Consider the following 23,142-nt stretch of genomic DNA (forward strand, 5'->3'; position numbering starts at 1 on the left):
CATGTTGGTGATGCGCTTTTGCAGCATCTGCACATCCGCCATGGACCCCCAATCGAGGCCTTTAACTGTCCAGGAGGTGAGCCTGGTGGGGGGTCCGGATCTGAAATCGGTGTGGCTGCCCAGTTGGCATTGCGGGGTTCGGTGATGTAGAACCACTCCTATTGCCACACCTTGACCGTCTCCACGAACGCCCCTTTGGGCCAGACGGTGTTGAGGAGTTTGCTCACCATGCCCCGCCGCAGTCCACGTGCTGCCCGTCGACCACCTTCGGCTTTGATTAAAAACCTTCAGCCATAAGCTGAAGTGTGGTGGGATGCGGAGGAGAGCCTCGCACACGACGATGAACGCCGATATGTGGAGAAAGGAGTTTGGGGCTAGATCATGGAAATCCAGCCCGTAATAAAACATGAGGCCACGAACGAAGGGGTGAAGAGGAAACCCTAGCCCGCAGAGGAAGTGGGGTATGAACAATACTCTCTCGTCGGGCTTAGGGGTAGGCATGACCACACCCTTGTTGAGGAGCCTGTGCACGATGTCCGCAGACATATACCCCGCGCCCCGGAGCTCCTTGACGTCCTTCTCAGTGATGGAGGAGGCCTCCCACTTACCCTTAGAACTAGATCTAGACATGGCTGGGGAGGTTGGTGGGAAAGATTGAGGTTTTGGGTGCTGGACCACAAAGGAAGGGAAGGCAAGAGCTAGGAGAAAGGCATGGGAGAAAAAGAAGGAATCTTTATCCTCTTATATAGGCGGTGAAATACCAACCCCCCCCCCCTCAAGCCTTAAAATTCGCCAGTTCCCGAAGAGATTGTGCGAATGGCACGGTTGGATTACCCAAATCAGTATTGGTGAGGATCCCGTAATAGGCGGGCACGATCTCTATTTTGACAAGACGTGCCAATGGAGGCTATGCCTCGAAATGCGAAGCGGGAGGTGTGAAAACGGTTTGAAATGTTAAAGATCCAGATATGACGTTTCGCTGAAAAAGTTGTCAATGAAGAGACATTGTTTTATTTGGATATCTTGCCTTCGTGACTAAGGGTTGTAACAATTATACAGAGCTGGATACAGTTCCTTTGTTCAGGGAGCTGTTTTAAAGTATTCAGGAGGAGGAACCTGCCTTCCAATGTCGAAGACAATTCGCGTGCCGAACACATTGTCATCGAAGACTGGTTCAGGGGCTACTGAGGGAGTCCTGGATTAAGGGGTCCTCGGGTGTCCGGGTTATTCGATATGGGTCGGACTGATGGGTCATGAAGATACAAGCAGAAGACTCCCCCCCCCCCCGTGTCTGGATAGGACTCCCCTATGCATGGATGGCAAGATTGGTGTCCGGATATGTTATTTCCTTCCCACCGACTCTGTACAACCATAGGTCCCTCTAGTGTGTATATAAACCGGAGGGTTTAGTCCGTAGAGGCTATCCGAATTCTCATAGGCTAGACAGCTAGGGTTTAGCCATTACGATCTCGAGGTAGATCAACTCTTGTAACCCCCTATACTCATCAAATACAATCAAGCAGGACGTAGGGTTTTACCTCCATTAAGAGGGCCCGAACCTGGGTAAAAATTGTGTCCCCCTTGTCCCTTGTTACCCTCGATCCTCAGACGCATAGTTTGGGACCCCCTACCCGAGATCGGTCGATTTTGACAGCGACAAAGGGCGCCATTGGATAATGTCAGGACAGCTCATGAACCGATGGATCTGCCTAGCATGCCCCATAGACGAATAGAACTGATTTGTGTCATTCCAGTCCAACACATGAGCGAAATTAGAGAAAAATATTCCGGGTGGATAAATTAGAGATAAGCAGGATGTAATTTTTAGGCAACATGGTCGTACTAATCAAGTACATAGAATGCTACTTCAGGCATAATTTTACTAATTGTAATGTTTTGGCAAGGCTCAATATAACATTTTACATACAGACGACGCACCGTATGAATATGAATAACTTAAGAGTGAATTTCAACTTTTACCCACAAGTTGTATGTTTGTGGCATATATCTAAATAGCTATACCCCATTAACTATTTCTCTCAACATGCAAGCATGTCACATCATCGCATAACATGCATGAGAAAAGGTCCACCCCCACTACCATAATCTTTCAACATGCAAGAATGCCACTTCATCATGGCATGCATGAAAAAAGACCCATCTCAATATGCAAACATACATGAGAATTTTCATTCTATTATGGTATATATATTTTAAAAATATTTAACAACTATATAGTAATCAAACATAATAAATTATATGTATTTTAAGTTTTAGCCTTTTATATTATTACTTCAAATATTCATGTTTCATACAATGAATTACAATGAAACATGTTGTAAAGTATTCCCGCAACAACGTGTGGGGTATCATTTAGTGTAGTGAAAATTCTCAATTTATATTCAATTTAGGCAAATTTGACAATTTTTATCTCATTTTAGTTTTCCCCCAGTTTTGATGTTGGTTGCACATTCCACTTCCATGGTTCTTTTTTTTCCTTGGGTTTTGTTTTTGTACTGTAGCGAACCGGTCCACTCCAATCGAACCGAACTGACCTAGTCGAACCTACTGTACTCATGTTAACGCGCGCGAGCTGGCCCAAATCAACGCAGGCGCTCTCTCTTTGGAAATTATCAGTTCCACATAAAGTTCATATTTTCTATTGGAGAGTGTTATGAGGGATCATTCTTTTAAGAGCCATCCTAACTAATATGTACGTTGGCTCAAACAACGCCTGTCCATTCTGCCACCAAGGCGTGACATCTGACACCTCCTGTTCCAGTGTGTGCATGCGAGGGACTTGTGGACCAGACTAGGTATGATGGATATCATTGACCACTCACTGCCAGTGGATAGATCCGGTCCGGTTATTTTTGAGCATTTACTTTCACTACCGGACAACCATTTGCTTATACACCCAAGTATAAATTTTAAAGAAGCTCTTGCAGCGGGTGGCTAATATCTTTGGTGGATTGGGTGGCAAGAGACACATAATGAACTGATGCCACCTTCATGGAGAAGTCCAATCTCGGTTCTTTCTATAGCAAGAAACTTCTAGGCCGCTATAGCAAGATCGCATGATATGCATGAAACAAAACGATGCAAGCCAGACCCAAGATTTACAAAATTAAACGTTGAAGTTGCTTTCTTTGCGAATGAAGGAAGTTGTGCGACAGCTGCTATCCTCGGAGATGAAGCTGCATCACTATTTGCAGAATGTGTGGACATAGGTACTGCAACTGGGAAGGTCATGTTTAAGCATTGTTTTCATTCATGTAATCAAGCGGCTCATGTGCTAGCTAACTATACTTTTTATAATAAGTATAATATTACTTGGTTGGACGAGCCTCGTGACTTTTTTATTGGCAAGCTCATAGACGATGTAAACACTTTTGTGATTCAATAAAGCTAGGCATGATGGCCTTCTTTAAAAAAGCAGGCGCTCTTATTACTTGTAAGCTGTGCTGGGATTTTCTCAAAGAGGAGAGGATGATGCAGTACAGTAGAGATAAGTATTTTCCTTAGTTAAGAATCAAGATTATCAATCCAGTAGGAGAACCACATGAAAACCACCTACACACAAAAGAACAAATACTTGCACCCAACGTGATCAAGGGGGTTGTCAATCCCCTCGACGGATAATTGCAAGGATCAAATCTGATAATGGTATATAGATAAACAAAAACACAAAATAAAAGAACAGTAAATAAATTGCAGCAAGGTACTCTTGGATTTTAATATATGATAAATGTAGACCCCGAGGCCATAGTTTTCACTAGAGGCTTCTCTCTCGAACAAAAAGCATATGATAGGTAAACAAATTAATGTTGGCAACTGATAGAAAAGCGCATAGTTATGATGATATTCAAGGCAATGATCATGTATATAGGCATCACATCCGAGACAAGTAGACCAACTCCTGCCTGCATCTACTACTATTACTCCACACATCAACCACTATCCAACATGCATCTAGAGTATTAAGTTCATAAGAACAGAGTAATGCCTTAAGCAAGATGACATGATGTAGACAAAGTAAATTCAACTAATATGAATAAACCTCATCATTTTCCCCTTAATGACTACAATAAAAATACGTGTCTTGTCCCCTACTTTGTCATTGGGATATAGAGCACCGCAAGATTGAACCCATTACAAAGCACATCTCCCATTGCAAGATAAATCAATCTAGTTGGCCAAACCACACAGATAGATCATAGAGAAATACAAAGCTATAACAATCATGCATATAAGAATTCAGAAAGGACTCAAATATTTCTCATGAATAATCTAATCATAAACCCACAATTCATCGGATCCCAACAAACCGCGAAAGAAGATTACATCGAATACATCTCCAAGAACATCGAGGAGAACATTGTATTGAAGATCAAAGAGAGAGAAGAAGTCATCTAGCTACTAGCTATGGACCCATAGGTCTATGCTATACTACTCATACATCATCGGAAGGGCAGCAAGGTTGATGTAGAAGCCCTCCGTGATCGATTCCCCCTTCGACAGAGTATCAGAAAAGGCCTCCAAATTGGATTGCGGAAGAACAAAAATTTGAGGCCGGGAAAAAGTATTTTGGGTGTCTCTCGGATGTATTGGGAATGTTTGGGAATTTATAGAGGTGTAATTAGGTCAAGAGGTGCCACAAGGGGCACACAAGCCTGGGGGCGTGCCTCCCGAGATTAATTCCTACTCGTCCTTGAGTTGGTAAATGAAACAAATTACAGATACGTTGGAGACGTATCAAGCATCCCCAAGCTTAGTTCCTGCTCCTCCTCGAGTAGGTAAATGAAAAAAAACATTTTTTTTATGTGGAATGCTACCTAATATGTTCATCATGTAATCTTTCTTTTATGGTATGAATATTTAGATCCAAATGATTCAAAGCGATAGTCTATAATTTGACACAAAGACATCAATACTTGGCATACCAACAAACAATCATGCCTTTCAAAATAAAAATGCTAAAGAACGCTATCCCTACAAAATCGTATAGCCTTGTCATGCTCCATCTTCTTAACACAAAGTATAAATCATGCACTACACCGGTGTCAGTCAAGCAATTGGTCATACTTTTTAATGCACTTTAGCTTTTTCAACCACCACACAATACATGAGGGCAAGGCATGAATATAGCATTATGGGTGGAACAGAGTATGGTGGTAGAGATTGATATGGAGAAAAAAGGGGAAAGTCTCAAATTGACGAGGCTAATCAACGGGCTATGGAGATGCCCATCAATTGTTGTCAATGCAAGGAGTAGGGATTTCCATTCAACGGATGCACTAGTAGCTATAAGTGTATGAAAGCTCGAAATGAAAACTAAATGGGTGTGCATACAACTTGCTTGCTCTAGAAGACCTCGGGAATTTGAGGAAGCCCATTATCGGAAGATACAAGCCAAGTTCTATAATGAAGAATTCCCACAACTTATATGAAAGTGACTACATAGGAGACTCTCTATATGAAAAACATAGTGCTACTTTGAAGCACAAGTGTGGAAAAAGGTAGCAACATTGCCCCTTCTCTCTTTTTCTCTCATATTTTTGGTGGGCTCTTTTTGGCCTATTTTATTTATTTTTATCTCCACACTTAGGACAATGCTCTAATAATGAATGATGATCATCACACTTCTATTTACTTACAACTCAAAATTACAAGTCGATACTAGAACAAAATACGACTCTCTATGAATGTCTCTGGCAGTGTACCAGGATGTGCAATGATCTAGTGTAACATGTATAAAAAATGATGAGTGGTGGTTGAGGCACAAATACTATGTCAGCTATAAGAGCATGCAAAGCAATATGACAATGATGATGTGTGTCATAATAACGGAAGGTGGAAGTTGCATGACAATATATCTCGGAATGGCTATGGAAATGCAATGATAGGTAGGTATGGTGGCTATTTTGAGGAAGATATAAGGAGGTTTATGTGTGATAGAGCATATCATATCACGGGGTTTGGTTGCATCGGCGAAGTTTGCACCACATCCCGAGGTGAGAAAGGGCAATGCATGGTACCGGAGAGGCTAGCAAATGGCGTAAAGGTGAGAGTGCGTATAACCCATGGATGCACATTAGTCATAAAGAACTCACATACTTATTGTGAAAGTCTATTAGCCCTCGAAGCACATTACTACTATGCATGCCCCTAGGGGTTGCGCCCATGTTTCTATTGTCGCACTCCTATGGCTAAGTGAGGGCGTTACAGCCGCATAGTCTGGTTGCCTGGTTCGTTGCGCTAAACAACTCCTTCAAGGACCATCTAATTGGATCAAGATTGTTTAGATTCCATCCCGAATAGCCCCGTACTACCTACGTGGGGGCAGAAGCCAATGACTGGTTAACTCTCAGATTTCATACAACACGGCTGCACAGGAAGTAAAAATTTAAAAACATAATAATCATTATATTGCATAAAACACTTTGTTTTATCATACAAGGCAGAGGGAGCTCGCATACATTCATTCAAAGATAATGTCTTTCGCACAGTGATCCGCAACAACGCGGGACCCCTCCAGGACAATAGCCCATCAAATAGCATGTTGCTTATCGCACTACCTGTATTAATGCACTTTGACGTACTAATTAAATTGCAATGAGAATAGTTTGCGGCTGGAGTTGTAGGACTCCAGCTTTTTACCTTCGTACCTTTTCTGTTTTCTTTCTTTTTTTCCAGCTCCCCTGTGGATAATCCTATCAGGTAGCACCCGTACACTTTGGTGCGTTTTCATGTTCGCCAGGGGCTGCACAGCACCCCACACTATGGCAACAAAAGTCCGAACACTTTTTATAAGTATAGTTCGGCGCATGTCGTGAAAGTGTCACGGCAGATGTCCTAGTGTGAGGACTTAGTCCTGAGGCCAATGCATCTTTGTAGTAGCTTGAGAGGGGTTGAGCGGAATCGAGAGACGCAACACAAGACAAGGATTTAGACAGCTTCGGGCCCCGGGAAACATCGTCCGGAATAGCCCTACATGCTATTTGTGGCTAGATCTCATTATGCTCATGAGAGAGTCGCCGCATAAGCCGGCCCCCCCTTTGTGTCTAGCCCTAGAGATTGTTTCTTGTCCCTTGTCCCTCTTTGGGGAGCCCTGCCCCTCCTTATATATATATATATATATATATATATATATATTGAAGGGGCGGGTTACATGACTAGTCATAGTAGGATTAGGACTACTCTATTACAAGTGGAGTCCTAGTCTTGTTTCCTTTGTAGGATAATATTCCTTATGCCTTTCCTCTTAAGCCGGCCCACCATAACATGAGCTGGTCTTCTGGGCCTTGGGCCTTGTCATCCATCTATAACAACCGCCGGGTCACTAATGAGCCGCCAAGATCGGGCGGGTTACCCGTGAGTCGCCAAGCTCCGGGTGGGTCACCAGTGAGTCGCCAAGATCCATCCGGGTCATACATCCAGCCGGGTTACACCGCGGGGTATATCCCCGATATTAGCCCCTAGTTTAATTTGGATTTATGCATGTTAAACTAATCTGTGATATAAACACAAGAACAAATTTGACAGGTTGTGCTCCGGGTTAAATATTTTGTAAGCCGACACATGATCATCCTTAAGTCCTTGTCATTTCCTTGTTGATATATACATGTCCATAATCTCATAGCAAATCTCCCTTAGCAGATATGTTTCAATTTTGTCAATGTAAAAAATCCGGATACTTCTTTTGAGAAATTCGGGTCAATAGGCCAGCTTCAGAGTCAATTTGTAGATATTAGTATCTTATAGAGAAATATTGTAAGAAATAATCCACTTGAATCAGCTTCCAAAGCGCCGGCTTAAAAAATATTGGTCTTGAAAAACTCATCTGAGTTTCAGCCGGCTTGTAGAACTTGCCGGTTTATCATTGCCAAAATATCCGGTTTGTAAATATTGATAGCACCGGGTCATAATTGTTGCTGACGCTGGGTCAATCTGATTTACTCAAACTGAGAATTTGAAGATTTTTCTCCCTTATATCCGTATTACCTGTAGCCCCCAAGTCTTGAGCAGAAACAAAGTGATGACTTAAGACTTGCTTCAGTATAAATACAACCACTTTGAAGAAATCCATGTTGTTCATCTTAGTCACTAGTAAAGACTGAATACTCCATATATGTAGCCCCCAAGTGCCGGGTTGTCATGCTTGCACCAACCTGGGACTTGTAATTGCCTTATACTCATTAAAAAACTTCAACCAGTGTAGCCCCAAGGGCCGGGTCATTATGCAATAATGAGCAGGGACTTATAAATATGATCATATAGACTTGAACAACAACGTGTAGCCCCCAAGGGCCGGCTCAGTAAGATAATATTGAGCTGGGACTTTATATATACTTCTTTTGAAAAGAACATCATATGATGTAACCCCCATCATGGGGCTTGAACCCACGTCCACAAGGTTAAGAGCTTTGTGTTTTACCAACTGAGCATTGGACCCTTCAATATAATGTAATAAAACTTGTGTACCTTCAATATAATTTTTGACAGGAGAATTGGTAGCCCCCAAGGGCCGGCTCATTATGATGTGATGAGTCGGGTCTTCAATAATAAGGCCAATAAAAAATGACTTTGCATTAGCCCCCAAGTCCATGGTGCATGCTGGCAGTGACATGGGACTTGCATATTTGATGTAATCTCAACTTGAATAATATAGCCCCCAAATGCCGGGTCGTAAGCCTGCAGCGACTCGGGACTATTCCTTCCATTGTAGAATAAATTATATCCATTGATAAAATAATATCCATTGCGCTGAAGCGACTTTGAAAACCTCAATCGTAATATTGGTTATTGATAACCATAATAAAAAATCCAGCCATGTTGGCTATTAAAGATTTTAATAATATAACCCGGTTTGAAAAATCGGTTCCTGTGATATTGAATCGTACTACCGGTTTAGGATACCTGTGCAGTAAGGGTGATAATCCAATCTTTAGAAGCCAAAAACTTCCAAATGTTTATGATTGTCATATATGGCGACTTATCATCCAAAGTCAAGTCGGGTTAATCGAAACCACATATATGCTTCAGATATGAACAAAAAGTCTCAAGACAAACCCAAAAGACTGTTTTCAAAAACTTAAGCAAAATAGAAAGAATAATTTGAGGCTTCTGATTCGAATACGATCAGTAAACCGGACCAAAGGGGTTAAGCTAGGATTCGAATACGATCATGTAGCCCCGAGTGGCTTTGGTGTTGCGCCGATCAAGAGGGTACCGACAGCTATGTTCTCTTTGGTTCGAATACGACCTATGTTTGAAGAAGCCCCCAAATGACCTTGAGTGGTTTTTAACGACCCTGATTCGAATACGATCCAAGTCGGACCCAAAAGGGGTTAAGCTATGATTCGAATACGATCAAGAAGCCCCTAGTGAGTTTGGCATTGTGCCGATCAAGAGGGTACCGACAGCTATGTTCTCTTTGGTTCGAATACGACCTATGTTTGAACAGGAAGCCCCCAAATGATCATTGAAACGGGGTACCTATGTTTGAGCTGTGTTTTGCAACAGACTCTCTTTGGTCCCTTTAATTTTTCTGAGAATTTGAACTTGTGAGTAATGAATTCCTCTTGAACCAGGCGTTGAGCCGAATATTAAAAGCTTCCGAGCTTTGTGGGCCAGATTTTAAACCGGATATTGAGCTTCAATGCTTTGTGAGAGACAGATTTACCTTGAACCGGATTTTGAACCGGAATCCTTTGTGATAACACGGAGTTCTTTTATTGAGCCGGACCTCTATGATTGTCAATCACTTTTTTAAGCCGGAAATTTTCGGACGGCTTTTAAATTTTTCACCAATATAACGGTAGCCTCCGGAACTGGGTTATCTTCCCTCCAATGACCCGGAGTTCTTGAATTCACTGACACCGGCCAATTTCGCCGAGTCATGTCATTGTAGCCCCCGAGTCTTAAGACAACTCGAGGAGTTGTCTTGAGATTCTTCATATTTGACCGTGATATAAAACGGTATGAGTCATTTAACATCTCAGTGATATAACTTGTCCTGCACTAGAGAACTTGCAAGCCAGAGTAATTGCTCTTTTAAAGAAAGCAATAAAAAATATACTGGATGGATCTCACCTGATATATCAGGCCAGAATTTATCCGCCGTAGAGTTGATGATCAGTTGACCACCACGATGAAGCGACACGGTGAACCGTGCGAACGGGCAAGTTAGCCGCATTATGTTGATATACACCAAACCACGGAGGCAGACACAAAAAACAACCGCAGCATTAGAGGAAATATGGACGCGGGCGAGTCGCTACCGCTCTTGTAGTGACCAAATGTCCTGCATAAATAATATCATAACCCGGAGTAATTGTTCTCAAAAGAAAAAAGTTGATACGTGCTATTTAAAATAGTCTGGACAGATATCACCTGATGTCTTTATGATCCTCAGCGGTGTCCGTTAGTCAACTCGGCACGTTGAATAGGCCAGACCGCAGGGCGGACAGTAAAACGACTGCAGCATCAGAGGTGAGATAGATAAGTCGGCCACGGCGTTGTAAGCCAGTGCAGTCTGGTGAACCAGCCGCGGGGGCGGACGGGTGATTTGTCTGTGGTGTTGTAAACCGGCACAGACGGGGGAAACGGCCTTTGCATGGTAAGCCGGTGCAGACGGACGGGTTAATTGCTGATTCGCGGTAAGCCGCGCGGACGGCGAGTCAATTTTAGGCATAGTCCCAACGAGTTGATGTAGATCGAGCTGCAACAATAAACAGGGGCGGACGTCAGTGCATGATGATGCTAACACACACTCCATCGGCACAGTATGACGCCACCTTTATAATGAATCATTATCCTGCACATAAACCAGAATATTGTTCTTGGAAAGAATAAATATGTGCAAATTATCGGACGGATAGCACCTGATTTAATCGGATGACAGATGATCTTTGCGCGTCCATAGTAGTATTGATTTCTCCACCACGTGATCTCTGATGAGTTTGAGAAAATCAACTTGATCTTGAGAGGCGTGCACATACTACTACTAGTAGATGACCACGGGTGCTAAACTGTTTGAGCTTTGTTCCTTCCTGACGAACAAGCTATTTGCTTCTTTCTTTTACTGTTCAATCCCGATAATGATCGACGTATCATGTCTTTTGCAGTCAGTTGAGCAGGCCGGCCGCATCCTCTTCTCAGCCATAGTACAGAACCATAGAGAAGCTTGCTCGAAGCAGAGCAAGTCGTGCTGAGCCATGGCGACGCACGCGTTGGGCAGTGGCCGGCGGCTCGGTGCTCGGCCGTGGAGGCGGAGAAGCGCCGGCGACTTAGCACAGGGGTGTGATGCCAGGTAGGGGATGTAGCAACAGCAATTTTGTTTGGTAGATGATGCCCTGTGGCTGGGAAGTGGCAGCAGTAGCCATAAACTCAAAATGCCTCGGCTCCTGCGTGTAAATTGACTCGGTCTTGAACTATTGCTCAAAGGAGAGGTGACACGGCGGCAACCCAACGGAAGGTGCGCAGGGGCTGCTCGCAAGCAGAGGCATCAGGCGGCTTCGGGACACAAGCGCGACGGCGACGGTGACTTAGCAGCCCGGCAGTACGGCGGCTCTCCTGCTGTGAGGGCGAGGCAAAACGCCGCGACGCTGAACAACGGAGGCAGAAGAAGCGCTCGAGGGGGGGCCCGGGCGGCGCTTCACAGGCTGCCCTCGGCCGGGGCGGCTCGCCGCAGCAGGCGAAGGTGAGCTCGGCGGCGACTCGGGATCGGGCGGCTCAGCGTGAGGGGGCACTGGCCAGGCGAGGCGCCGGCTCTAAGAGCCACACCGGCGGACACAGGCGGAGAGGTGGAGGCAGCCGCTCGAGGCACAGCGTTGCCGGAGCCAGCCCGGAGCAACGACCGGCTGGAGGCAGAGGCGCAAGGCGAGAGCCGGCCCCGAGCAGCGACGAAGTCCGTGCCCACGACCCTATCCTCTTCCGGGTCGTGGTTGATCTGACAACTCCCTTCTTTTCTTTTCTTTTTCTTTTTTTGAGCAGATCGGATCAAGCAAATTGCAACCGGACGCTGGTTTCCGTCCATGGATGGAATAAAAAACTAGAACCATACTAGGATCAGTACTAGTGAGATTATATCACCATGAGATCTGATCACGCGTACTTATTACTTGAAGTAGTGTTTTTCCTTCGATCTTCGCTCCATGCTCATGGAAGTAGCAGCAACAGTGTGTACTGATGATTACGCGTGTGGGTTTATACCATTGGTGACCCGACGATTTTGATGGATTCCTGTAATATACTTTGTGTGTGGTGGAAACACTCCTGCGGATCTCGGCGATTCACGTTGGCAACCGTGCGTCTTCGAAACAACGTAAATCCTTCCGCAATGATTCTTCTTCATCTAGAAAATTGACAACCTCTCGATCGTCGAAAGAGATCCCTTCAAGAACTCAACACCACCGTGCGCGGGCCCCACGGTGGACGCCAACTATCATGGAAGTGTCACGGTAGATGTCCTAGTGTGAGGACTTAGTCGTGAGGCCAATGCATCTTTGTAGTAGCTTGAGAGGAGTTGAGCGGAATCGAGAGACGCAACACAAGACAAGGATTTAGACAGCTTCGGGCTCCGGGAAACATCGCCCGGAATAGCCCTACATGCTGTTTGTGGCTAGATCTCATTATGCTCATGAGAGATTCGCCGCATAAGCTGGCTCCCCCTTTGTGTCTAGCCATAGAGATTGTTTCTTGTCCCTTGTCCCACTTTGGGGAGCCCTGCCCCTCCTTATATATGTTGAAGGGGCGGGTTACATGACTAGTCCTAGTAGGATTAGGATTACTATATTACAAGTGGAGTCCTAGTCTTGCTTCCTTTGTAGGAGAATATTCCTTATGCCTTTCCTCTTAAGCCGGTCCACCATAACATGAGTTGGTCTTCTGGGCCTTGGGCCTTGTCATCCATCTAAAACAACCGTCGGGTCACTAATGAGCCATCATGATTGGGCGGGTTGCCCGTGAGTCGCCAAGCTCCGGGAGGGTCACCAGTGAGTCGCCAAGATCCATCCGGGTCATACATCCAGCCGGGTTACACTGCGGGGTATATCCCCGACAGCACCCGAATTTAGCATTATATGCATTGGCTCCGAATCATGTCTTTGGTCAATAGTTGGGTTGCCCGACTCTTGTGCTTGCTACCTTATATTCCGCTAAATCGGCTAACGTAGTAAAGGGAGAACTACTGCGATTGTGCCTTGGTTTATTCAAAGGAGCACCTCAGTAGAGAAAGCCGAAAACTGACTGTCATGATGCGGCGAGAGCCGGTTGATACGTCTCCAACGTATCTATAATTTTTGATTGTTCCATGCTATATTATATTCTGTTTTGGGCATTATTGGGTTTTATTATACACTTTTATATTATTTTTGGGACTAACCTATTAACTGGAGACCCAGCCCAGAATTGATGTTTTTTGCCTATTTCAGAGTTTTGCAGAAAAAGAAAATCAAACGGAGTCCAAACGGAATGAAACCTTCGGGAACGTGATTTTCAGAACAAACGTGATCCAGAGGACTTGGACCCTAGGTCAAGACACCAACCAGGAGGCCACGAGGTAGGGGGCGCCCTCCACCCTTGTGGCCCCCCTGTTGCTCCACCGACGTACTCCTTCCTCCTATATATACCTACGTACCCCCAAACTACCAGATACAGAGCCAAAACCCTAATTCCACCGCCGTAACTTTCTATATCCACGAGATCCCATCTTGGGGCCTTTTTCGGAGCTCCGTCGGAGGGGGCATCGATCACAGAGGGCTTCTATATCAACACCATAGCCCCTCCGATGAAGTGTGAGTAGTTTACCTCAAACCTTCCGGTCCATACACTACAAAAAAAAGACACATCCGTGACATTTTGGGCCGAGCGAAATTTTTTCTGTCATACATATGACACTTCTATGACGATAATTGTGACAAAACCTGGTATCATCATAGATGTGGTGTGCTCCTACTTCTATGACAAAAAATCATGACAGAAAATGGGCTTTTCGTCCTGGGTGGGCCGGAGACGCGGCTGCATGACATTCTTTGGGCCGTCCATGACGGAAAAAAACCGTGGTAGAAGCGAGGGCGAGGAAAATTTCGGGGAGTTCCCGGTTACGGTGGGAGGTCGGGGGCCGAGCGATGTGCGTTTCTCTCGTACACGTACGCGCATGTGTGCGAGGCGTTGGCTCTAACTAAACTTGAGCGAGGCGTTGGGCTCTAACTGAACCCGAGCGATTGCACTGCAGGCTACGCGTTACTGAACCCGAGCGATCGATCGATGGCTGTTAACTGAACCCGATCGAGCGATTCCTTCGCTACTGTTGCTAACTAAAGCCGATCGATTGGATGAACAGTGAGCGTTGCGGGGGGGGGGTTGGATGAACAGTGAGCGGTGGCGTTGCCTCTGGATGAACAGGACCCCGTGGTGTGGAGGGCTGGATGAACAGTAGACGGTGGAGGGGTGCCCGTGGAGGGGTGGTTGAACAGGACCTCGTGGTGTGGAGGGCTGGATGAACAGTAGACGGTGGAGGGGTGGTTGAACAGTAGTCGGTGGAGTAGCACGCGGTGGAGGCTGGATGAACAGGAGCCCGTGGAGGCTAGAGGAGGTCGACGGTGGAGATGAAAGTATTCCGTGGAGTCCCGTTTTGCGGTACGCCACACCCCCTCCCGATGAACAGGACCCCCGTTTCGACCGTAGGAGGTCCGTTTCATCCGTTTTGCTGTACGCCACACCCCTCCTGATCAACAGGACCCCCGTTTCGACCGTAGGAGGTCCGTTTTGTCCGTTTTGCCGTACGCCACACCCCTCCCGATCAAGAGGACCCCCGTTTCGACCGTAGGATGTCCGTTTCCTCCGTTTTGCGGTACGCCACACCCCTCCCGATCAACATGACCCCCATTTCGACCGTAGGAGGTCCGTTTCCTCCGTTTTGCGGTATGCCACACTCCTCCCGATCAACAGGACCCCCGTTTCGACCATAGGAGGCCCGTTTCCTCCGTTTTGCGGTACGCCACACCCCTCCCCATGAACACGACGCATTCCGTTGCCTCCCCATGAACACGACGCATTCTGTTGCCTCCCCATGAACACGACGACGACGCTGTTTCTCCGTTCCGACCCAGCCATGTACACGAGCCCTCGCCGTACGTATGCGCGAGTAGGCGTTCGAGACCCTGCCCGTATGTACGTATGTGACCGTATTTTCTTTCTTGCACCTTGGCCGCTGTACGTACGTGTACATGCTACGTGCGCGCCTCTACTACGACACGTACACGCCTCTACTACGACACGTGCGCGCCTCTACATCGACCAGTATATATGTACGTACACGTTCGCGACCAGAATGACAACGCTACGTACGCTTCGACCAGGTGGGTCCCGACTGTCAGGCACTTCCTTGCCTGCGAAGATGTAGCTGGTGGGTCCCAGCAGTCAGGGGGGCGAATCGTTTTGGTTTTTTTGCCTGGACGTACTTCCTTGCGTGCGAAGATGTAGCTAGTGGGTCCCAGCAGTCAGGGGGCGAATGGTTTTTTTTGCCCGGACGCACTTCCTTGTGTGCGAAGGTGTAGCTGGTGGGTCCCAGCAGTCAGGGGGGAAATGCTTTTTTCGCGAAATACGGTGGCCCTTCCGGTGGGTCCCTGCTGTCAGGTGGAGAAATCATTATTTTCCGCGTAATAAGGAGGCACTTCCTTGCTGCCACCGTGGACCCAGCTGTCAGCCTCTCCACGTACAGTCCACGTCCGATGGAAGTCGTTCCTTGACCACGTTGACCACGCCGCGCCGAGAGCACCAGGGCGGTGGACGACGACGAGGCCTAGGAAGGGGACGACGTGGAGCCGGTGAAGACGCGACAGTGGATGCCCACGCGGAGAGGAGTATGAGGGTTCACTCGTTCGACTGTGGTGTGAGACTGCCGTCACCGCAGGGCCTGGCCAGCGGTGGGAATAGTAGGGGCGGTGAGGCCTCCGCGGCAGCACAGCCGGCCACGGGAGGCAGGAGCAGGCGGCACGACCGGCGCTGCTTTGGGCGGCTGGAGCAAGAAGACCAGAGGTTGAAGAAGCACTATGGCCGTTGGATGGACATCGTACGGTCACTAGAGCTAGAATCATTCATATTGACTAAGTTGACAAAGCCCTCCGTCCCCGTCAACTTAGTAGGCCCGCAACTCAGCCTCCCACCAAGGTGAGTCCCAGCTAGCAGAGGGAGTATTCATTTTTTTGTGCGTAATAAGGAGGCACTTCCGGTGGGTCCGAGCTGACAGCGGGGGGAACTTTTTTTTTTGCGAAATACGGTGGCCCGTCTGGTGGGTCCCAGCAGTCAGGGGGGAAACGTTTTTTCGTGAAATAAGGTGGCCTGTCCGATGGGTCCCCGCTGTCAGGTGTAGGAATAATTATTTTGCGCGTAATAAGGAGGCACTTCCTTGCGTCGCCGTGGACCCAGCTGTCAGCCTCTCCACGTACAGTACTCTTCCGATGGAAGTCGGTCATTGACCATGTTGACCACGCCGCGCCGAGAGCACCAGGGCGGTGGACGACGGCGAGGCCTAGGAAATGGACGACGCGGAGCCGAGGAAGATGCAGCAGTGGAAGCCCGCGCGGAGAGGAGTACGAGGGTTCACTGGTTCGGCTGCGGTGTGAGGCTGCCGTCGCTGCAGAATAACAGGGGGTGTGGGTGAGTGGAGGGATGGCCTGGCCAGCGGTGGGAGTAGTATGGGGCGGTGAGGCATCCGCGGCAGCATAGCCGGCCATGGGAGGCAGGAGCAGGTGGCACGACCGGCGCTGCTTTGGGCGGCTGGACCAAGAGGACCAGAGGTTGAAGAAGCACTACGGCCGTTGGATGGACATCGTACGATCACTGAAGCTAGAATCATTTATATTAACTAAGTTGACAAAGCCCTTGGTACGCTCCAAGTTAGTAGGCCCACAGGTCAGCCTCCGAAATGGTGCGCCCCAGAAGTTAGGGGGAGGAATCATTTTTAGGCGGCCGAAGCTAAGAATATCCGAGATTGAAGAAGAAGCACGACATCCGTTGGATAGACATCCAACGGCCATTGCTGCTAGAACCGTGTGTTGACTATAATAAGTTGACAAAGCCTTGCATATGCGTCAACTTATTTTTCTTAGGGGACGTGTCACTTAGAACGCCCACAAGTGTGTGGCAGAGAACTTATAGTCCATTTGCGTTTTGTAAGAATGTACAGCCAATTTTTGAATTCTAATGGAATTTACAACAGCCCATTTACAGTTTGTTAAAAGTACAACCCATCTTCTAGCTTGGACAACGATTAATAATTTCAACCAACCGTTGAAGATAGAATTCAATAAAAATTTCCCACATTTTGATGGGATCTGAAATATTCTTATCCCGAAATTTCTAGTCAGATTAAATATAAATTTGTATTACGTAAAAATCCAACGAAACATTGCGCGCGCAACAATGAAAATTTAAGATTTTCAAAATCCATAAATAATATTTTATAAACTAATTTTGTGTTTGGTGCTTTTTTTATAGTTACTGTCCAGTTTTTATAATTACATCCTATTTATTATTTTTAAATCCCATTTTCCTGTTAAGCCTAATGCATCCCTCCTAGGAAAGATTTGCAGCCCAGCGGGGCGGAGAATAACAAGTTGACCATGCCTGGGTATTCCTCAAAAAGACGTATAGCTGGGCTAGCCATTTTCATCCTGAAAAAATTAGTATCTGGGTTGGATATTTGGCCTGGGCTAGACGGGCCACAGCCCGCCTAGTTAATACCATGCTCTCCTCTGAACAACAACGAAATAATCGCCAAGAAAAACTCTGCAGTGCTCACGCCTCAAAAACACAAATACTGCTTGAGCTGCTTGGTCCCAGCTGTCGGCCGCACCTTGTGAAATTCTCTCGTTTATATTGACTACATAGGTTGACAATGGTGTGGGACCGTGATGTCAGGAAACCAGGAGAAAGCAAAAAAATATAGTTGTACATAATAAGGAGGCACCTGCGTACGTATGGCTATGGCCCTAATGGGTCCCTAGTGTCATCCAGTAAAAATAAAGTCATCTCCTGAATCCTCATGTTCGTTGACGATGTTAACAATTCTCGGCGCCACGGCGAGCGCAACAACTCGGAGGACAACGGAGAGGGCCTCGCGGGCCCTACGGATGGTCTGATACAACGCCCGCTGCTCATTCAGGAAGGCAGGATCATCGGACACCTATGAGCACCTTCGAGAAACTGAGACGGCATGAAACGGTAAGGCCGCGCTTGGGAGCTCTGGTTTATTTCAAACCCGTATTAACATACAAGTGTAATTTACTCGTCATTGGAAACAACGCGTAAAATACAGGCGTAATGAAACCGAGGAACCGAGGTCTATAAGTAAAACCGGCGGGTTACGCGTGTAATTTGAGAGACTAGTGTATATTTTACGAGCACTGCTATATGGACGACATTACCAGACGATACATGCATGACGTGCGTATCATGCTATCCATGGGCAAGGCTGAAACAACAGCTAACAACTGGATTAGCAATCGTCCGAGTGTCGTTCAACGTTTTTATCGTGTGTGAAGTACTTTTGATATTTTACTAGTCGAAATCGACCAACCAAGCGCCTTCGCCCGAGACCATCTGCTTTAATTTATAAGCGTCAGTTTTACAAGTGGTTTTGGTTGGAAAACGATGATCCAATCACGACCTAATATCATGAGTTGGTCGGAAGATCATATGGTTTCACATCTAACCTACCCGACTTGTTGTATAGGCTATGAATGAAACATCAGATGATGAACTTCTTAAGCACGGAAACAACAGAAGAGGATGACCTTCTTAACAAGCAAATCACTGGCATTAGATCGACATGCAAAACAATACAAAGCATTATTCTCAGGAGGCACGCTGAACAGCTCGTGATGCCGCATGCCACAACATTCCAAGCTCAACTATGCAATCAAACACAAGGCCTGGCACTACATAGACAATATTCAGAACAAACTCTTAACACAGGAATATCTCAGCAGAGTAACTATTTACTTCTAAACTGAACACATGAATAGGAAAAAACACTCGACGCTGCTCACAGCAAGGGCGTCCCACTCAAAAATATCAAATGCATGTCTTCTGGCTAACATCAATGAGCAAATTTTGACAAGGTTTTCCAATTCCAATATGTTAAACTAACGTCTTCTTGCTAACATCAATGATTAAACTTTGACAAGCTTTTCCCATTCAAAATATGTAATGCCTATGATCCTGGAGTCCCGTCGTAGCTTCTTGTACTTGTTTGGGCACTTTTTGCCCAGGGCACTCCATGTGTTGTTAAATTGCCAATGGTCTCTGCAGACTAGTTATGTCATCGGTGTCTAATAATACTCTGTAAAGCTTCTCGGTCATTCCTTCTGTAATGTAGCGCAAACAGTGACTGCTTCTTTCTGCAAAGTGGAACGACCAACTGGACCCAGTAATGCAGCAGTTTGCCTTACACATTGGCTCCTTTTGTGTAGTTCAACTAAAATCGAAGTCGGAATAAAACCGAGCTTTAATTTTGATATCCCCGTAAGCAACAATAGGTATAAGGGAAACAATTACTGAGAAATAACGGTTGATGACTTGTACTCCCAGAAGAAAAGCATCTACTGATCTACTTTATCTTAATGGGAAACAAAGCAGGAGAGTAGCAATTCTCCATCAGTGTGATTCATTCATATTGACTGAGACATTATCTTAACAATGCCTTGCTTCAACATGTATAAAGAATGACAAAGCAGAAAAGTACCATTCCTAAAACAATGCAACTGATTCATTTTAACAGAGACATTATCTCAACAATACCTTGGTTAAACATGTAGAAAGAACTACAAAGCAGGATAGTACCATTCCTAACAAGTGTTGCAGTTTTGAACTAAGATTCAGTAGTTAATTAATTCTGAGAGTGGCATTGCTTAATTTTACCAGCGTCATTTGATTAACGAAAAGCATAAACAATTCCAGGGGAGAGCGGGCGCAACAACTTATAAAGGGGGTGATCCAGAGTTTGTTGTAACAAAGCAACAAGCATCATGTCTGGGTTGGTTCCATTTTTGTTCACTACTTAATGGGAAAAGACAGCAATACAATAGCTTCAATTCAACATTTATTTAAAATAGTACCAATACAAGTAGCACAACATCTCAAAGCACACTGCGCAATCATGTGGATGAAGGCCTGTACTGACCTTTCATGAGACGGACAAGATAAAATACGAATCTGCCAACACGAATAGGAAATCCAATCTCGTTTTGTGCAGTTGCACTGAAATCAAGCAAAGTGTTTCGCGTAGCGAAGCAAAATGTCGCAATAGAAACAAGTTGAATAGATATCCCTGTTTAAATAGAGGCAAAAAAGGAATCAATTACTGGCTAATAAAGGAGGATGAAACATGCGCCACAAAAATGGTAATCCCGCCAATCCCTAAGAAGTGTTGCAGTTTTGAAATAAGATTCGGTAGTTAATTCTGAGAGTGGCATCAATTACTGGCTTATAAAGGGGGTGATGCTGAATTTGTTGTAACAAAGCAACAAGCATCATGTCTGGGTTTGTCGGAGTAATGGGCCACGGGTAGGCCAACCCGAGTCCCATAACCTTTCAAGACATCGGGGCAAGCTGCGCCCCTCAAGACCCCAGGGCGAAGAGCCGTCTCCTGAGGAGTTGACGGTAGGGCGGCCGACTGCCCGCTCACGGCCAAGTTCCAGGGACGACTTCCAGAGAAGCCGGCTTTAGGGAGTCGGCCGGCGACTCCAGCAAACCCATGACCTCATCAAAGGGGACGGGGCAGAGGCATGGCTACAGTGAAGCCCACTCCCGCCCCTTACCAAGGGCAGGCATGGCCACAGCACGCCGTACCCGGGAAGATCTCCGTGCGGCGTGGCACTGTTGCCCGGCCGGCCCTGACATCAGCACCACAGTACCAAGTCCTGCGCCCACGACGGCTTGTCTGTACGGCCTGGAGGCAGCGGGGCCCACCGGTCAGCGAGACCTCGGGAGACGATGGGAGAACCGCCAGTCGGACCCATCGGGAGACGGCCCGGGGGAGTCGGCCGAGCCCTCCCCCGGGGCCCACGCGCCATTAATCAAGATGAGATGGGGAGTGGCCACAGTAATCGCCCGCCAGGCGGCGGGGCTGTTGCCACGACCCCATGACCAAGCATGCGTCATCAGAAGCACGGCTATAGTAATCAGCGGCCGGCAAGACCCGCCCGCGGCGGACGCGGCCTGTCGGCTCCGTACCAGACCAGTCGGCGGGGCCCACCAGTCGGCGGGCCCCAGCAGTCGGCGGAGAAGTCGAAGGTCGGAGGCACTGACGGCTGAGCCCGCGCCCAGTCAAATTACCATTGTACCCCTGGGGGTAGGCCTATATAAACCCCCCCCAGGGCACCCATGCAAGGGGATGCCAGTAGTTCTAGACCATACCAGATAGAAGGACAGAGCTAGCCTTGCCCTCTTCTACCACCAGAAACAGCTCAAGGAGCAACCGTGTAAACACTTGGCCATAGTGATCATGCGGAGACCCCGCAGAGCAGCAGTAGGGGTATTATCTCCCCGAAGAGCCCCGAAGCTGGGTAAGATTCGCCGGCGTGCATGTCTTCGCCTCATCCCGTTTCCAGGCACCGGCGACGTTCTACTCGCCCCACCATGATAAGCCATCCGTTGGCATATGTCGCACCAAACCCCCGACATTTGGTGCCCACCGTGGGGCATGGTGCACCGCCATCCGGAGATCTGTTTTGGACGGGAACCCTTTTCTCCCTAGCGAGCGCAGCCAGCCAGGCACGCCAGGCGAAGTCTGCATCGACGCGCTGCGCGGCGTTGAGATCGCATGCGCAGCCAGATCCTTGGCCGAACTTGTCGACGAGGTCCGCCTCTCCGACGAACCTGCGTCCGACGCAGGTGCGGGCGGCCCCGAAAACCTCCTCGCGGGCCTCCTCGATCAACTCCATGTTTCCGGCGAGCCTGCCGTAGACTTGGAGTCCGTAGGCTCCACCGACCCGATGCTGGTCGACTCCGACACTGCGTCGATCGACGCGTTTCCCACCAACGTGGTGGTCTACGACGAACCTCTCCCCCACGCAGAGAGCGACGGAAGCACCGTCACTGAGGTGCTAGTCATCAGTCATGACGAGTTCCCTGGCGGAGGAGCGCCCGACTCACTCGGCGCAGCGCTGCAAGACCTGACTGCGCCCATTCCGGAAGATGCTGACGCGGAGACGTTAGAAGCGCGCCGCCTTCAGCTCGTTGAAGGCGCGAAGAAGCTGGCCAGCATGAGACGCTTGTCAGAAGCTTACCAGCGGGAGATGGATCACGCCGTTGGCGGCTCACCGGCCCCGGCAGGGCCCAGCTGCCTTGGCGCGGTCCAGCAGCGCGGCGTAGCCATCGCCAGCCTGTTTGGGGCTAGCCGCCCCGTGTACGCTACACCGGCGGAGAACATCCGAGCCGCCCAGGCAGCGGCGGATGAGGTGGACAATTTCGAGGGCGAAGAACGCCGCCTCATGATGGAGCGAGTCTAGCAGCTCCTCGACGCAGCCGCCGCGCAGAACGAGGCCGGCTGCCACACGGAGGTGCCGCAGCGGCCAAATGATGACCCGCACCGAGATCAAGGCGCGACGTCTCGGATGCCGACTGGCGGCGCCCGAGGAAGAAAGGACAAGGAGCCGGCTGTCAGCCAATGTCGGACTCGCATTACCATAGAGCGCGACCGAGATGGCCGCCCGAGAGCAGTGGAATGACGGGAGGACTATCCGCCTCCCCCTCCCCGCAAGGAGAGGCGAGTCTCCCCGCCGCCTGTTGATCATCCGACTCTCGGTGACCGCCTTGGCCGCCGAGAGGGAGTTGGAGAGAATGACGCCCGCCACCGGATCGACCGACTTCACCGGTCCCTGGCGTTGGAAGAACAAGACGAGCTGGGTCCGCCTTGTTTCGGGCCCCGCATTCGGGACGAGCCCTTTCTCAGAGGGTTCACGCTCCCAAGAGACACGCCCAAGTATACCGGCTTCGTGAAGCCGGAAGACTGGCTAGTCGACTACTCCACGGCTGTCAGCATAGCAAACGGCAACAAGCGTGTCGCCGTAAAATACGTTCCGCTAATGCTCCAGGGCACGGCCCGGACATGGCTGAACAGCCTAAAGCCCC

The 23,142-nt window shown here is 47.9% G+C and overlaps 1 long non-coding RNA gene across 1 annotated transcript; it reads left to right on the forward strand.

The window, feature by feature from the left end:
* The first annotated feature begins 10,714 nt into the window (after positions 1 to 10,714).
* On the forward strand, positions 10,715 to 12,105 carry LOC125550905 (uncharacterized). Its single transcript, XR_007302019.2, has 2 exons — positions 10,715 to 11,314; positions 11,449 to 12,105. It is a non-coding gene; the product is annotated as an uncharacterized LOC125550905 (long non-coding RNA).
* The last annotated feature ends 11,037 nt before the right edge of the window (positions 12,106 to 23,142 follow it).

The sequence above is a fragment of the Triticum urartu genome, chromosome 4A, assembly GCF_056163025.1.
Source record: "Triticum urartu cultivar PI428250 chromosome 4A, HENAU_Tu73, whole genome shotgun sequence".
NCBI classification, from domain to species: Eukaryota; Viridiplantae; Streptophyta; class Magnoliopsida; order Poales; family Poaceae; genus Triticum; species Triticum urartu.